At 34.3% G+C, this 18,964-nt stretch overlaps 1 non-coding gene and 1 pseudogene across 1 annotated transcript; one reads left to right on the top strand and one right to left on the bottom strand.

Moving 5' to 3' along the window:
* The first annotated feature begins 3,343 nt into the window (after positions 1-3,343).
* Positions 3,344-5,461, top strand: LOC148566801 (pectinesterase pseudogene; annotated as a pseudogene).
* A 13,177-nt stretch (positions 5,462-18,638) lies between these two features.
* LOC148566800 (small nucleolar RNA R71) lies at positions 18,639-18,746 on the bottom strand. Its single transcript, XR_015882065.1, has one exon. It is a non-coding gene; the product is annotated as a small nucleolar RNA R71 (small nucleolar RNA).
* Between the last annotated feature and the right edge of the window lie 218 nt (positions 18,747-18,964).

Here is an 18,964-nt window from a genome sequence, read left to right as displayed (position 1 = left end):
AGCTGCAAGATTCTACATAATCCAACAACTAAGATAATCACTAAAACCAAAAGAATATGAACACACATGGGTAAGATTCATATGGGTACATATCATGATATCCATGTATTGAAAATTTGAAATGATCTCACATAATCAATTGAAACAAAAGTGAAAATTGAACTATGAATAAGTAAAGCTCAATCGATTCACTTTTCCAAAAAAAGCTAAGCTTGGACATGACTTATACACATGAACTACCAACAAACTTTTCTCTTTTAGCAACCGTGAATAAATAAGTGTTCTTTCATAGCCTTAAATTATCAAATTTGGTTCACCTATGTAATGTCACTGGACTCATTACAGTATGAAATAATTATTCCTGAGAGTGAGAGGGAAAAAATCGGAAAAAAGTATTCAAAGGACAAATATATGTCTTATAACCTCAGCAAAAAAAAAAAAAAAAAGAATCAGCAGAATATATGCCTATCAATTTCATGTGACTGAAAACAGAATCATTAGAAAAAAACACAGCTCTATTTTATAACCTCAGCATTCAACGTTTGATTCAATCCACCATAGCCTTTGTCTTATATATGCATTGACCAAAAGGTGAAACACAACTTTGTTTTATAACCTCATCATTCAACCTCAGCATTCAATCCACCATAACATGTACAAATATATATGCCATATTCAATTTAGCATGCCATATTCTAGCAGAAACAGAGTTCAGAAAAAAAAAATCCAAACATAAACAATGTCAAACCACAAGTTCTAGCAGAAAGCCATACAGCGCTAATAGTTCAAAATCCTTACCTGAAGAAGATTATGTGCTTGAAAAAGATTTCGTGCTTTGATGGTTATTGCTGAGACACGAGGAGGGAGAGAGGCGAGGGAGACGACACGAACAGGAAGCACAACTCGAGCAGACGCGGAGGCGAGAGATGCGCGAGCAACCGAGCTCAGACGGAAAAGAGAGGCCAGACGCGACCACACAATGCGAAGGATCTGAACATAGTCGCAACGATGGCGGCGAAAATGCAGTCGCGGTGAACCGAGGTGAGCTATGATAATGAACACAAATGGCAACAAAGAGCGCGGTGGTCATGCAAATCCAAATCGGCGGCGAGGCGGCGCCGATGCCAGTGGAGCCTCCATAAATTTGGGAAAAAGAACTCGCTAGGGCTTGGTTTTCATGGAGGAAGGGCTCTACTATGGTTTGGTTTTTTTATGGAATGAGTTGGGAAAAATCTGAACAAAGAGAAGAGTTAAATTAGCAAGGGTATTTTAGTCTTTTTACTTTGTTATACACATTCCATTCCCATTAGAATTAAAGATAACCAAGGGGAGATAGGAATGAAACTGGTGGTATTTTGATTCCAGGAAATAAAATTTACCTGGGAATAAATTTTTAAACTTTGAAACAAACATAGGAATAAGATATTCCCATCTAAATATTCCTGGGAATACTTAAATATTCCCCCAACCACACACATTCTAAGGGTTAATCAAAAGTTCGAAAGATGGAAGGAATTATACTTTTTTCTTCTTGGGTTCTTAGTAAAAATATATTACTTCATACTATCGGGTCGTTTAGGAGCATTGCTAGACGCCAACCTTGATTAGTAAATTTAGTATAACTAATTTACTACCCGCTTAGTATTGAACCTATGGAGTCACACACTAACGAGTGTTCTAATCTTTGCTATAGAATTATTTAATTATTATTTTGATTTGATCAAATAAATAATTGTATTAATTCAAATGAAATGTTATTATATTCTTTGCTAGCACCAAGAATATAATAATAGTATGATAATTGAGAATAATAAATGAGATTTGAGAATAATTAGTTATTTTATTTCTAAATTTGAATTCTAAATTTGGATGAGATTATAACTTATTTTGTTTCAAATTAAGTTATGATATGATTCATAAATTTGAAAGATTCAAGTTTAAAATAATAAGATATGATTTCAATTTGAATTGAGATTCAAATTTAAAATTAGTAACAAATCTCCTACTATATATATGTATGCCAAGAGTAGAGGAAACAGATGAGAATAAAACACAAGAGTTTTATTCCTTTACCTCTACATACATAAACGTATGTGAGCCTAATTCTTGGAGAAGAATTTTATAGCGTGCAAAGAGTTGCAAGAGGTTCTCAATTTAGATAAGATGTCCATTGGTCAAGGAGACAGCAAAGATTAGTCTCGGTGTGGATACGCATAGCACCTTCGTACCATCGAAGGAGAAAGTGATTTTTACTAGCGTATATAGGTATTTAGATCCGATCTATATATTGTTTATTTGAATAATATTTAAACACAAAATAGATTTTTAAAATTACTTTCTTTTCTTTCGCTGTGTATTATGAATACATGATAATCCTTCAGGTCTTGCGATAGTTGCAACATCAATTGAAGATCTTGCAGTTCCATAACATTTGCTACTGCAACAACTGTCCAAATGAATTTACCTTAAAGTAGTATTTTTGATAAAGTATAACTATAAATTAATTAAAAAAAAGTGAATTGTTGCCTTTGAGTAAATCAAATTTAATTATTCAACAAATAACAACAAAAAAAAATCAATTCTTGCAAAAATCTAACGTGAAATAAATTACTTTATTTTATCGAGAATCCATCTAATTTAATAATCCTTAATCAGCTTGGCCAAATAGATGATATTAAACGAAAATATTTAACAATAAAAAAATTAATTAAAAATTATCATAATTTATTTTATTTAATATTTATTAATAATTATAATAATAAATAAATACTAAACAAAATAAGTTATATTATGTTTTTTCTATCTAATAATACCGCAAAACATGGACAACATCCGGTGGTTGAGGTTCCATGTCATGAGATGATAGAGCTCTCCATCAAACTCTGTGGTCATAGATATCAATTTATCAACCAAATGTTTTTGGGTCATGGTAAATCTTTATCGGTTACAAAATTGGTTGTATTGTGACCGAATATGGTTAGCCGACAAATCTGAGAATTTTTTGCAATGAAATTTAATTTGTTGATTACATGACACTTCTGTAATCAAATAACATAAAGAAAATTAACAATGATCAAAACTAATTTCATATTGAATTGTTAAGTATGGGATTTTCTATCCAACAATTAAGTACTAAAACAATTTATATTGTTGTTCATACCATTTTTGCCAGTTAATTAACTTTATTAATAGAATAATTGGTTCTAACAAAACGTGTCAGAACATAATCTTATTTGAACTAATTACCTATAGTAGTTTCAACAAATACCTTGTGAGCAGCTATAAATATTTGAAAGTGCTGCAATGCTTTCCAATAACATAAAAAGAAGAAGATAAAAAATAAATGGAAAAGAAGGGAAAAATCATAGTATCAGTGGTTGTTTCGCTTTCACTCATCCTTGTGGCGGGGGTTGCCACCGGGGTCATCGTGGCCGTTAATAACAAGAAAAGCAATGGCGCTGATGAAATGCAAAACACTAAAGAAAGGTTCACGAGTCTCATGTGCCGCAACACACAAGAGGATCAAAACCTCTGTCGCGAGGTTCTAAGCCAAGTTGATGGTTCCTCTTCTTCCGATCCGAAAGCATACATCGATGCCGCCGTGAACGATATTAGAGACGGCGTCACCACCGCCCTAAAGATGATGATGACTGATGTTGAGTTCTCTAAAGATGACAACGGAATCAAGATGGCCATTGATGGTTGCAAAGAAGTTATGGAGTCCGCATTGAGCAGCCTCGACCTTTTCAGCAATGTGCTTCGCAGCAATCACGACATTAACTCCGTACAAACGCAAAGCCCCGACCTCAAGAACTGGCTTAGCGCCGTTATCTCATATCAGCAATCTTGTGTTGACATTTTTGAAGATCAAAATGAAGGAGAGAGAAAAATCAAAGAACAACTACAAAGCCAGAGTTTGGATCGTGTTGAGAAGGTTTCCATCATAACTCTCGATATTGTTACTGGTTTGGCTAAGATCATTGAAGATCTTGGTCTGCATGTGCAAATGAAACCCATTGCTTCTTCTGGGCGTGTTCTTCGCGAAGAGGTTGATAACGAGGGGTTCCCCGATTGGTTTTCCTCTTCAGATCGCAAGCTGTTGGCGAAGGATGTGAAGTTTCATGTTCCAAATGTAGTGGTTGCTAAAGATGGTAGTGGAAACTTTAGGACGATTCAGGATGCAATTAACTCGTACCCAAAGGCAAAGAATTTTCAGGGAAGGTACATTATCTATGTTAAGGCGGGGATCTATAAGGAGAATTGTACGGTTCCATCTCATGCAATAAACGTTTTCATGTATGGCGATGACCCTACTAAGACCATTATCACTGCTAGTATGAGCAATGTCACCCATAACCTCAAGACCATGTTAACTGCCACTTTCGGTAATTCCTTATTTTCTCTATTTTATTATTATATGAATAAAGACTCACATGTAATTTTTTGTGAAATTGATAGTTAAGAACGGTTAGATAATAATTTTCAAATATTAATTTCATAAAAATAACTACATATAAACCTTCGTCAATCTTCTCGTAGGCACACACATGTACACGACAAATATTTGTATAACTCATCTTTTATCTAGTCACTTGAAACTCGACATAATATTCTATATGAGAAGAAAAGAAGAGTTGGCAAAAACAGAATAAAACAAGTACACAATATATAATATGAGTCATACATAATATATAATGATTACTCTAATTAATATATAATAAAATGAATATGCATGCATGTAGTGAATAAAGCGGGAATGTTTCTTGCGAAGGACATGAGGTTTGAGAATGCAGCTGGTGCAAAAGGGCACCAAGCAGTTGCACTAAGAAATGTGGGAGATTTTTCAGCTTTCTATAACTGTCACATACACGGTTATCAAGACACCTTGTATGTTCAAGCTAACAGGCAATTCTACCGCAACTGCGAAATCGCTGGAACAGTTGACTTTATCTTTGGTACATCTCCCGCCGTGATTCAGAGAAGCAAGCTCATCGTGAGGAAGCCCTTGCCAACTCAGTTCAATGTGTTGGTCGCAGATGGCACCGTCGAGAGGAACATGACTACTGGCATTGTGATTCAGGAATGCCAGATTGTTCCAGATCCAATGTTTGACTCTGTCAAGTACCAAATCAAGACTTATTTGGGTAGGCCATGGAAGGGAGGATCGAGAGCAGTAATCATGGAATCATATCTGGGTGACTGGATTAATTCGGAAGGGTGGGCCCCTCATGATGGCAATGAGATGAAAGGCTTCTTAGATATTTGTGAGTATGGAAACACCGGACCTGCTGCTTCAGTTCATGGAAGAATCAAGTGGAAGGGGTATCGTGGTATGATAACTAAGAATGAAGCCATGCGATTCACTGTTGCTGAATTCCTCAAGGGTGGACCTAACAATGGTGCTGACAGATGGTTGAACGCTCTTGGTGTTCCTTTTGACAGTGGTTTTCTAAGACCATAACATTTATTACTTTTTAATTATATTATTTAATCTTTCCTCTCTCAAAGAGATTAAATGTATCAATAGCAAATAGAAAAAATGTTGGTTCTTTTTTAATATTTGTCTTGTATTTTTGTATTAATACTAACTAACTTTTTATATTTTTTTTAGTCTATCTAGTAACATTTTTCTAAAAAAAAAATATTGTCTGAATCTTTGTTTACTATAATATACTAGGAAAAAGAAGTGCCACACATTAAATTGACCTATTTGGTCTAGTTCTCAAAACCATAAAAATTTCAAATTTAGATTGGTCTCCACTCTCAAAACCAAGAATGGCAACTACTCAAATGAAGATGGCAAAAACATCTTTTCATGAAGATGCTTTGTTTAAAAATGTGACTTATTATTTAGCCACACTTTAAACAAAGACAACATTTTTAACATATAAAAACTAACCATACAATCCATCATCCAAGGATCAAAATAAAGAAAACATTTTTATATTAAGACAATTATAAAATCTTTATAGTAGTATCCACCTTTAACTATATTATTTAGTCTTTCCTCTCTCAAAGAGATTAAACGTATCTGATATGACTGTTATAAATCAGTTATATATATTATAACTCGGCTATGAACGTTATAAATCGGTTATCAATAACAAACATCAAAGCAAATATCAAAACGCTCGAATAATATGCAATTACTCTCCGTTTAAAGGAAAATTACTCGAAAACATAAATGTTATCCTTTAATCTCAAATATAAAAAGAAGTTAAGACATTGATTTGAGATACGGCAATACAAAGCATATTATTCACTCATTAACTTGAGCGTTGGAGTGCCTTTTACAGGTACCCACCCGTTGTTCTCCTGTTGCTGAAGTATAACTCATCTTGATAGAAAGCTCCTAGTTACTCACCGACGGACGATGTATACACCGGCCAACCTTCACAAGAACAAGTGGCGACCACCGTGGGGCCTAGAAACAAAACCCTTTTTTCTATAGGTCCTAAATCTTATAGATTTCCTCATTGCTGACCAATCTCCCCCCATACTATACGAACTTCTTCGGATGGTAACAGAATTACAACAGGCTAATCAGCGCATGGCAAAAGAAACTCAAAGAATGGAAAATCAAATAGCCGAGATAACTAATACTTAGATTGCTAATAATGGTGATCACAATGAGCAAACAAATGACGAAGAAGAAAATTCTAATCCAATGCATTTCTCTAACACTTAGCAACTAGAAGGAGATCAACCATCCAATGAAGATGATGAATTGGATAATGCAGCCAGACCATTTACGGCAGAAGTCATGAATTTTCAATTGCCTAGAAACTTTGTATTACCAAGGACTCTGACTCCCTATGATGGCATGAGTGATCCAAAAAAACAAATAAAAAAGTTTTCGCTCCATGATGATACTAAACGGTGCTTCCGATCCTATCTTTTGTTATTGTTTTTCTACTTTTTTAGGCGGCACTTGATTGGTTTTCCTCTTTGCCTGTAAATTCTATTTCACGTTTTCAAGAGCTTGCCAAGTTATTTGAAGATCAGTTCGCTGCTCTTTCATATATTTACATGACTTTGACATTTGAACACTCTCAAACAAGGACAACATGATAGCCTACATGCTATAAGGAGTGGACTGTGTCCAGGAAAGTTCCAAGAGGCTATCACAGTAGCCAAACCCAGAACCTTGGCCAAGTTTCGCGAGAAAGCCAAGGGTCAAATGGAGATTGAAGAGCTACGCCAAGCTTGGAAGTCAAAAAAGAGCCAAAGCAATAAGGATGACAAAGCTCGGGATAATAAGAAACCTTTTTGGTTAACACCGTGTTACAATTCTTATACCCAATTCAACACCAAAAGGGAGAAAATAATAAAAAAATACTGAATAAAAAACTAATCAAACCTCCTCAAAAAGTTGAAAATTACCAAGATCTGAAGAATGTAGATAAGTCGAAGTATTGTGCCTTTCACCAAAAGCATGGACATACTACCGATGAGTGTGTCATAGCCAAAGACTTGCTAGAGCAACTAGCTCAGCAAGGACATTTAGATAAATACATCAGGGGCCATATCCAAAAGCGTACAACACATTTAATCGATCAACCTTCTGCGAGGAAATCTTCTAGCGACAAGGACAAAGTAAATCTTGCCCAACCTAATCAACCCCGAGTGTCATTAATTGTATATCTGGGAGTTTTGCCAGTGGCGGAACCACAAGTTCGGCCCGAAAATGCAGCTATCGAGCTATGCTCGCCGTTGAAGGTACCATGAACAATCCACAACCTCTGCCCAACTTCCCAGAGATGGCTTTCCAACCATCTGACTTCCATTCAACTGAGATCAACTTGGATGACCTAGTCATTATCTCCATTCAACTGGTGGATCTAATAGTCCGCAAAATGCTTTTATATCCCGGGAGTAGTGTCGATGTCCTTTTCTACTCCACATTTAAAAAAATTAACCTGAGCGATAACACACTGCAACCATCCGCTGGAGACTTAATTGGATTTTCAGATGAACAAGAGTAGCCTGTCGTGGGATCTGTGTGGTTACAGACCACACTAGGTGAGAATCCTCTAACAAAAACTAGATATTCAATACCTTATGGTTGGTTGTTTCAGTCCTTATAACTTAATCCTTGGCTGACCTTTTTTAAATAAGTTCGGTGCTATAGTGTCAACAATTCATCTCTGTGTTAAGTTTCATGTGCAGGACAATCTTATTGCCACAATTCACATTGATAACTATGAAGCTCGGCATTGCAATAATGTCAGTCTAAAATAGTCTATGGCCAACCGAGCTATAGGTGCGCAGACAAGCACGAATCTATTCATTAAAGTCTGGGGGCATTTGCCCCCATTGAGTTCTTAGATAAAAAATAAATATATATATATCTTTATTGTAATGTATGTGTATTTTCTCTTACATTTAAAAAAATTATTTATGCATTGAAAAATTTTATATTATTAAATATTAACATAACAATAAAAATTATTGTATTATATAAATTTAATTTATTAGTATTCAAAAAATCAAATTTACTCATAATAAAAAAACAAAAAACAAATATAATAATAATAATAATAATAATAATAATAATAATAATAATAATAATAATAATAATAATAATAATAATTCGCATATATTCATACAATTAAAGACATGTATGATGGGGCCACAACTAGTGTGAAGACTCAAGTTGGTGTGACAGAGAAATTTTCTATTGGTATAGGATTACACCAAGGATCATTCTTAAGTCCATACCTTTTCATATTAGTCTTGGAAGTACTCATAGAGCACATCCAAGAGCCTGTGCTATGATGCATGCTTTTTGCCGATGATATCGTTCTTATGGGAGATTCAAGGGAAGACCTAAATAAGAAGTTGGACTTATGGATAAAAGCTCTAGAAGTGTTTTGTCTGCACGTAAGCCGTAGCAAGACGGAATATATGGAATGTAAATTCGGCCTGAGAAGGAAAAACTCTAATATAGAGGTAAAGATTGGAGAAAACATTATACGAAAAGTTAAAAGTTTTAAGTATCTTGAGTGCATCATACAGGATAATGGAGAGATTGAATAGGATGTAAATCATAGGATCCAAACAGGTTTGTCAAAATGGCGGAGTACATCTGGTTTTATATGCGACAAAAAAGTGCCTTTAAAACTTAAAGGTAAATTCTATCGCACTGCTATAAAACCGGCTATACTTTTATGGTACGGAGTGTTGGACGGCCAAAGGGGAGAACAAACAAAAGCTAAGTGTGACAGAGATGAAGATGTTGAGATGGATGAATGGTTATACGCAATTGGATAAAATAAGGAACGAAGATATAAGGGAGAGAGTTGAAGTACCACCTATTGTGGAAAAGATGGTAGAATCACGTCTCAGGTGGTTTGGACATGTGAGAAGAAGACCGACAGAACACTCAGTCAGGAGGGTGGATGAGATGAAAGATGGACAAGGGGTGAAAGGCAGAGGAAGACCTAAGAAGACCATCCATGAGGTGGTCCAATGAGATTTACATGTAAACAGTCTCTCTGTAAACATGATACATGACAGATCTCAATGGTGTCGTTTGATTCATGTAGCCGACCTCACCTATTGGGACAAGACTTGTTGTTGTTTATTTGGCCATAGTAAAAGACCGTACTCTAAAAAACGTAGATTAATAATAAAATATAAATTATGAATAAAATTAAATATCTAAAAGAAGAAATAATTATATTAATGATTATAACTAATATTAATTCAAATGACACTAAATTTTTTAAATTTACATAAAATAATTTTTTTTAAATCTCAATTTTACAATTAGTTGTATTCAAAGAATTCAAAATAAATAAAAGTTACTAGACTAAAAATACAACAATTAACAATACATAGTAGATTAAAATATAGATCTTTAAAAATAAAAAAATATTAAAAGTATATTAAAATTATAAATAAAAACTGAACTCATAAAAAATTATTAAATTCGTAAAATAAGAAAAAGTATCAAAATGATATATAATAAAATGAAAACAAAAAATAATTTTATAAAATTGATCAAAAATAATAAAAAAAATAAAACAATCTTCTAATAAATTTTTTGTTAAAAATTTAAATTTTAGATAAATTAAAAAAATTGGTATTAGAGTCAAAGTAACGATTTTAATAATATAGCAATACTTTTTAATAAAAATAATACTTTTAATCTATGTTATATGTCAAAAATTTGATACATGATAATTTATTTAATAGATGAGATTAAACGTGTTTGTTAATAAAGATGTTTTAAACCTTGCCTGAGTATCCACCGTTAAACAAAACTTGAGCTTTTAACTTAACTGAATTTGTTTGTAATCATAGAATCAAAATAATTGTTTTCCAAACTCAATGCATATACAAATTGTGTTTGTCTATATGTAATTTTCATGCAATTTATGGTATTTATAACTTTGTTTTGTTGTCAACGATATTCTCCAACTCGACAGGTCAAAAATTAATTTGTCGTGAATCTGAGCTCCATTTAAGGGTCTGCCGCTGACCAATGAGTTGCTGCATGTATAAGGCGGGATTCGAACCTCCGAGTGAGCTGGTCACTCGACCAACTCAAGTTGGTTTTATAGTATTTATAACTGTAACTTCATTTATAATTTCTTTTTTAAGTATATTGTAAATCAGTGACATATCATTTAAACGACAATTAAGCATCTAAAACTGCATTAAAATTAATTATAAACATATATGATTCAAAACAAATATCATTGAGTGGCATTAATTATCCAATTCATATAAATGACTATACGTCATTATCTTAGTTAACAAGATTATCTATTAATCATATAAATTAAACGAAAAGTATGAGTAAATAATTTTTTTAGAGATATGTTTGAGAGTTGGCATGGCATGCATAATAGACGACAATGGCAGAAAATGTGGATGTCAGTGTTCTTTGCAGTGATTTGGAACATCTGGTTGGAACAGAATGCACGAATATTCAAGAATACAAGAGCAAGTCTGGAGTTCATTCACACAAGGACGGTGATGAGTTACACAGAATGGCGTGGTGGTGATCCTGGGGGAGGCTGATGATAGCACTGGGGATGCTAGGGGTTGGTTTATTTTTTGGTAGTTCGTTATGTGTCTTCTTTATTTTGTTTGCTCCACTTTAATGTGTTGAGCTTCCTTTATTTCAAAAAAAAAAATAATTTTTTTAGATTGTTGTTTACAAACTCAACCCTAAACGGATAGAAAAACAAATGGCGAACCAAAATTCACATGAGTTTTTAGTCACAACAAATACAACTCATCAAAATACACCAAACATAACACACTAAAACAACTCACACCAAACATGCAACACATCAATAAGCTCATAAAAAAAGCACTATACACAATTATTTGAAAGCTCATCAAAATCAAGACCACTTCAAGTCCTTTGCTAGTTCTCAAAAGTTGTTTCATATATATGTCATTCCACCATATTATCTTGAGCTTATTATTAGATTTAATCACACCATTATCTCATTTATTGTTTAACTTATTTTTAATATATATTTTATACTAATAACTGATTTTGACATTAAAAAAAATTTAATATGGATTTAACATATGTAAAATTAAAAAATACTATCAGTTTTTGTAATTTTTTAAAAATATAAAAACTATTTTTAAAAAGAGAAATCAAAAGGTGTGATTAAATCTTTTTAATTTTTTTAAATAAAAAAATCAGAAAGTTTGATTTTACTTTATTTTTTAATTGTTGAGAAAAAAATTGGAGAGTACAATTTTAGTTTTTTTTTTTAATTTTTATAAAAGAATTCATATGATCTATTTTTTTATTTCTTTTAAGTGTTATTAAAATAAATTAGAGGATTCAAATTCTTGTTTCTTTCATGCATGGGAAAGTCCCACCCTACCATCACATGGTTACATTTCACCAAGTGTGCAGTGATATCAAATTAATTTGTGCTTGGTGCTAATGTAGTATAGTATAAATAATTTATTATAACACTTCTGGAATTGAATAACAATGAACAAAACTAATTTCATATTGTGAGGGAGAGAGAAAGAAAAGGAAGGTTAAGAAAAGGAAGGCTAAGAGTTATTATAGAAAATGAAGGCTAAGAAAAGGAAGGCTAAGAGTTATTATAGGAAAGTTTTATTTATATCCGTTGAAATTATAGCATATAACCACTATATAAACGTTTGTAGAATTTCAATTCAATCATCATCAACAATAACAACTACATTCACATCTTCTTTTCATATTATTATTATTTTATTTTATTTCCTTTTCTCTTTAGTAATTATATAGCGAGTGCATTATTGTGAGTAGTGTTCAATTTCATATTACTTTGTAGCTATTAGAAGTCAAAATTCCACTGCAGACTCAACAATTGGTATCAAGAGCCAACATTATATTATTCATTATTTGAGTGGTAAAATTCAATTTTGAATATAATGACTTCTACTAGTGGTAATGTCAAAGTAGGAAAATATGAAATCGAGAAGTTTAATGGGAAAAATGATTTTTCCTATTGGAGGATGCAGATGAAAAATCTGTTTATATCACAGAAGTTACACAAGGCACTAGCGGGAAAAGAGAAAAAAGCCGGAAGGAATGAAAGATGAGGATTGGGAAGAATTAGATCTTGAGGCACAGGCTGCAATAATCTTATGCCTTGAGAGGGATGTTGCTTTTTTGGTGAACGAAGAAGCAACTGCAGCAGGCGTCTGGTTAAAGTTAGAGAGTAACTTCATGACAAAGACTCTAACTAACAGGATCTACTTAAAATCCAAATTGTATACATGCAAGATGGAGGAAGGCACCTCAATCCGAGAATATATCAATAAGTTTGATAGGATCATATCAAACTTAAAGGATATAGATGTGAAGGTTGATGATGAAGACCAGGCACTCGTATTGTTACTTTCATTACCGAAATCCTATGAAAATCTGGTGCAGACATTGATGCTGGTGGGTGACACTCTGACCATGGATGAGACGAGGGCATCACTTTTAGCAGATGATCTACGTAAGGTTGTTACAAGTGTAATGTCATCTTCAAATGGAAGAGAGTATAATGATCAAGCACAAGGATTGTTCGCGGCTAGAGGAAGGACTAATGAAAGAGGAAAAGGTAATAAGCGTGAAAAGTCTAGGCCAAAATCTAGACCTCACACGGAGAGAACATGCTTTAAATGTGGTGAGGCTGGACATTTCAAAGCAAATTGTCCAAATAAGAAGATAACTTTCAAGAAACAGAACAACGACAACGACAATGACAACCCGAAAGAAAAGCAAGAAACAAGCTACGTCTCAAATGATGAGGAGGATTGTTACTCTGTAACAGAACAATCTTATGAAATCTCCGGTAAGTGGATTCTTGATTCAGGAGCCTCTCACCATATGTGTCCAAATAGGAAGTGGTTTACTACCTATGAAAGCATAAATGGTGGCACAGTTTTAATGGGCAATGATCATGCTTGTAAAACTGTGGGGTTGGGTACTGTAAGAATCAAGATGCATGATGGTGTCGTAAGAACCTTAAAGGATGTGAGACATATTCCAGACTTGCGGAAAAATCTGATCTCCATAGGTTTGTTGGAGAAAAATGGTTGCAAAATAGTTGCGGAAAATGGGGTACTAAAAGTTGTTCGTGGTTGTTTGGTAGTGATGAAAGGAGTTCGTCACGGTAATCTTTATTCTCTTTTGGGGACAACGGTTATAGGTGAGTTAGCAGTTGGAATCAGTGGAAGTAGAGATCAAACAGATTGCACGAGAATATGGCACATGCGGCTTGGACATATGTCAGAGAAAGGTCTATCATTGCTTTGTGGACAAGGTTTGCTGAAGAATATGAAGAAACCACAAATGGAATTTTATGAGCATTGCGTGTATGGAAAGGCACATAGGGTGAAGTTTTCTACAAGCAAGCACAAAAGCAGAGGGTTGTTAGACTACGTGCATACTGATGTTTGGGGCCCAGCTAAAGTTACTTCCAAGGGTGGTTCCAGGTATTTTGTTACTTTTGTTGATGATTATTCCAGGTATGTTTGGATTTACTTCCTCAAACATAAGAATGAGGTATTCGACACTTTTAAGCGGTGGAGAGCAATGGTTGAAAATCGAACGGGTAGGAAGTTGAAAACTCTACGACCAGATAATGGCACAGAGTACACGGATGGAGCTTTCCAGGAGTTCTGTGATCGAGAAGGCATTGCAAGACACTGGACAGTTAGAGAAACACCACAACAGAATGGAGTCGCCGAACGAATGAATTGTACACTACTTGAGAAGGCAAGGTGTATGCGCTCTAATTCCGGGTTAGGTAGAGAATGGTAGGCAGAATCGGTTGCTACAGCTTGCTACATAGTGAATCGATCCCCACATTCTTCTCTAGATGGAAACACACCTTATAAGGTATGGTCAGGGGAACATGCAGATTACGAGAAACTCAGAGTCTTTGGATGCACAGCCTATTATCATGTCAAAGATAATAAGCTTGATGATAGAGCCAAGAAGGCAATCTTTTTGGGGTATCCAAGAGGGGTTTAAGGCTATCGCCTTTGGAGTGTAAATGATTCTAAGTTTGTAATTAGCAGGGATGTTACCTTTGATGAATGATCTATGGTAGTGATGAGCGGATAATTTATACACTTTTTGGCATTGTTTTTAGTATATTTTTAGTAGAATCTAGTTACTTTTAGGGATGTTTTCATTAGTTTTCATGTTAAATTCACATTACTGGACTTTACTATGAGTTTGTGTGTTTTTCTATGATTTCAGGTATTTTCTGGCTAAAATTGAGGGACTTGAGCAAAAATCAGATTCAGAGGTTGAAGAAGGACTGCTGATGCTGTTGGATTCTGACCTCTCTACACTCAAAATGGATTTTCTGGAGCTATAGAACTCAAAAATGGCGCGCTTCCAATTGCGTTGGAAAGTAGACATCCAGGGCTTTCCAGCAATATATAATAGTCCATACTTTTCCCGAGTTTAGACGACGCAAATTGGCGTTCAACGCCAGCTCTCTGCCCAATTCTGGCGTCCAGCGCCAGAAACAAGTTGCAAAGTGGAGTTCAACGCCCAAAATGGCACAAAAGTTGGCGTTCAACTCCAAGAATGACCTCTGCACGTGTAACATTCAAGCTCAGCCCAAGCACACACCAAGTGGGCCCCGGAAGTGGATTTATGCATCAATTACTTACTTCTGTAAACCCTAGTAACTAATTTATTATAAATAGGACTTTTTACTATTGTATTAGACATCTTTTGATCATTTTTAGATCTCTAGACCTCCATGGGAGGCTGGCCATTCGGCCATGCTTACCCTCTATTCACTTATGTATTCTTCAACGGTAGAGTTTCTACACTCCATAGATTAAGGTGTGGAGCTCTGCTGTTCCTCAAAGATTAATGCAAAGTACTACTGTTTTCTATTCAATTCAACTTATTCCGCTTCTAAAGATATTCATTCGCACTTCAACTTGAATGTGATAAACGTGACCATCATCATCATTCCCTATGAACGCGTGCCTGACAACCACTCCCGTTCTACCTTAGATTGAATGATTATCTCTTGGATCTCTTAATCAGAATCTTCGTGGTATAAGCTAGATTGATGGCGGCATTCATGAGAGTCCGGAAAGTCTAAACCTTGTCTGTGGTATTCCGAGTAGGACTCTGGGATTGAATGACTGTGACGAACTCCAAATTCGCGAGTGCTGGGCGTAGTGACAGACACAAAAGGATAGTAAATTCTATTCCAGTATGATCGAGAACCTCCAAGATGATTAGCCATGCAGTGACAGCGCATCGGACCATTTTCACAGAGAGGAATAGGATGCAACCATCGACAAGGGTGATGCCTCCAGACGATTAGCCGTGCTGTGACAGAGCATTTGGACCATTTTCCCGAGAGGATTGAAAGTAGCCATTGGCACTGGTGACATCCTTACATAAAGCCAGCCATAGAAAGGAGTAAGATTGATTGGATGAAGACAGAAGAAAAGCGGAGGTTCAGAGGAACGAATGCATCTCCATACGCTTATCTGAAATTCTCACCAATGATTTACATAAGTATTTCTATCCTTCTTTTATTACTAAATTTCGAAAACTACATAACTATTTTATATCCGCCTGACTGAGATTTACAAGGTGACCATAGCTTGCTTCATACCAACAATCTCCGTGGGATTCGACCCTTACTCATGTAAGGTATTACTTGGACGACCCAGTGCACTTGCTGGTTAGTTATGCGAAGTTGTGAAGATATGTTTAGACCATGGTTTTGTGCATCCGTTTTTGGTGCCATCGCCAGGGAATCAATTTCGAACAATAATTCACAACCTGAGTAACAATTTCGCATACCAAGTTTTTGGTGCCTTTGCCGGGGATTGTTCGAGTTTGGATAACTGACGGTTCATCTTGTTGCTCAGATTAGGTAATTTTCTTTTTGTTTTAGTTTCAAAAATTTTTCAAAAACCATTCAAAAATTTCTCACCTTTTTTTGAAAAAAAAATGTTTTCAAAAATATTTTTTTCTTCAAAATTTTTTAGAATGAATTCTAGTGTTTCATGAAGCATGTTGAAGCCTGACTAGCTATAAAGCCATGTCTAAATTCTTTTGGACTGAGGCTTCCAAACCATCAGCATAGAGGCAAGTTACTTTGATAAGTAATGAGCAGTATATTCTCTGATGTTATATGCTAAAGCTTGGCTGGCTATTAAGCCATGCCTAACCTTCAGATTGGAGCTTTAGACTAAGAATGCTAGATTCCTGGAATTCATATTAAAAATTTTGGAATCCTTATTTTTGTTTTTCAAATAATTTTCGAAAAAAATACAAAAAAATTAGAAAATCATAAAAATCAAAAATATTTTTTGTGTTTCTTGTTTGAGTCTTGAGTCATGTTATAAGTTTGGTGTCAATTGCCTGTTCATCTTGCATTTTTCGAAAAAATTCATGCATTCATAGTGTTCTTCATGATCTTCAAGTTGTTCTTGGTAAGTCTTCTTGTTTGATCTTTGCATTTGCATGTTTTGTGTCTTTTCTTGTTTTTCATATGCATTCCTGAATTCTTTATGTCTAAGCATTAAAGAATTCTAAGTTTGGAGTCTTGTATGTTTTCTTTGCATTAAAAATTTTTCAAAAATGTGTTCTTGATGTTCATCATGATCTTCATAGTGTTCTTGGTGTTCATCTTGACATTCATAGCATTCTTGCATGCATTCATTGTTTTGATCCATAACTTTCATGCATTGCATCATTTTTCTTGTTTTTCTCTCTAATCATAAAAATTCAAAAATAAAAAAATATCTTTCCCTTTTTCTCTCTTAAAATTTCGAAAATTAGATTTGACTTTTTCAAAAATTTTTAAAATCTAGTTGTTTTTATGAGTCAAATCAAATTTTCAATTTAAAAAAAAATCTTATCTTTTTCAAAATCTTTTTCAAAAATCAAATCTTTTTTCAATTTTTTTAGTTATTTTCGAAAATTTCAAAAATATTTTTCAAAAATCTTTTTCTTAATTTTACATCATATTTTCGAAAATAACATCATCAATTAATGTTTTGATTCAAAAATTTCAAGTTTGTTACTTACTTGTTAAGAAAGATTCAAACTTTAAGTTCTAGAATCATATCTTGTGATTTCTTGTGAATCAAGTCATTAATTGAGATTTTAAAAATCAAATCTTTTTCAAAAACTAATTTCTATCATATCTTTTCAAAAATATCTTCTTATGTTACCTTTTTCAAAAAAGTGATTGCAAAATATCTTTTCTAACTTCCTAACTTCTTATCTTTTCAAAATTTGTTTCAACTAACGAACTAACTTTTTGTTTGTTTCTTACCTTTTTCAAAACCACCTAACTAACTCTCTCTCTCTAATTTTCGAAAAAAATCTTCCCTCTTTTTCAAAATTTCTTTTTAATTAGACTAATTATTTTATTTTTTATTTGAATTTTCAAAAAACTACTAACCTTTTTCAAAAACTATTTTCGAAAATCACTAACTCTTTTTCAAAAATTATTTTCAAAAATTCTCTCCTCCTCTCATCCCCTTCTATTTATTTATTCATCTACTAACAATAAGAAACCTCTTTACTGTGACATAGAGGATTCCTCTTCTTTTCTTTTTCTCTTCTCTTTCTTATGAGCAGGGACAAAGAAAAAGGCATTCTTGTTGAAGCTGATCCAGAACCTGAAAGGACTCTGAAGAGAAAACTAAGAGAAGCTAAATTACAACAATCCAGAGACAACCTTATTGAAAATTTCGAACAAGTAAAGGAGATGGCAGGCAAACCCAACAACAACAATGCAAGGAGAATGCTTGGTGACTTTACTGCACCTAATTCCAATTTACATGGAAGAAGCATCTCCATTCCTACCATTGGAGCAAACAATTTTGAGCTGAAACCTCAGCTAGTTTCTCTGATGCAGCAGAACTGCAAGTTTCATGGACTTCCATCTGAAGATCCTTTTCAGTTCTTAACTGAATTCTTGCAGATCTGTGATACTGTTAAGACTAATGGAGTAGATCCTGAAGTCTACAGGCTCATGCTTTTCCCTTTTGCTGTAAGAGACAGAGCTAGAATATGGTTGGACTCTCAACCCAAAGACAGCCTGAACTCTTGGGATAAGCTGGTCACGGCTTTCTTAGCCAATTACTTTCCTCCTCAAAAGCTGAGCAAGCTTAGAGCTGATGTTCAAACCTTCAGACAGAAAGAAGGTGAATCCCTCTATGAAGCTTGGGAAAGATACAAGCAGCTGACCAAAAAGTGTCCTTCTGACATGCTTTCAGAATGGACCATCCTGGATATATTCTATGATGGTTTATCTGAGCTATCAAAGATGTCATTGGATACTTCTGCAGGTGGATCCATTCACCTAAAGAAAATGCCTGCAGAAGCTCAAGAACTCATTGACATGGTTGCTAATAACCAGTTTATGTACACTTCTGAGAGGAATCCTGTGAGTAATGGGACGCCTATGAAGAAGGAAGTTCTTGAAATTGA

Source organism: Arachis ipaensis, chromosome B4 (genome assembly GCF_059453495.1).
Source record: "Arachis ipaensis isolate K30076 ecotype BB chromosome B4, ASM5945349v1, whole genome shotgun sequence".
Classification (NCBI taxonomy): Eukaryota; Viridiplantae; Streptophyta; class Magnoliopsida; order Fabales; family Fabaceae; genus Arachis; species Arachis ipaensis.
The sequence above is the reverse complement of the archived record's forward strand: the minus strand, read 5'-3'. Positions and strand labels throughout refer to the sequence as shown.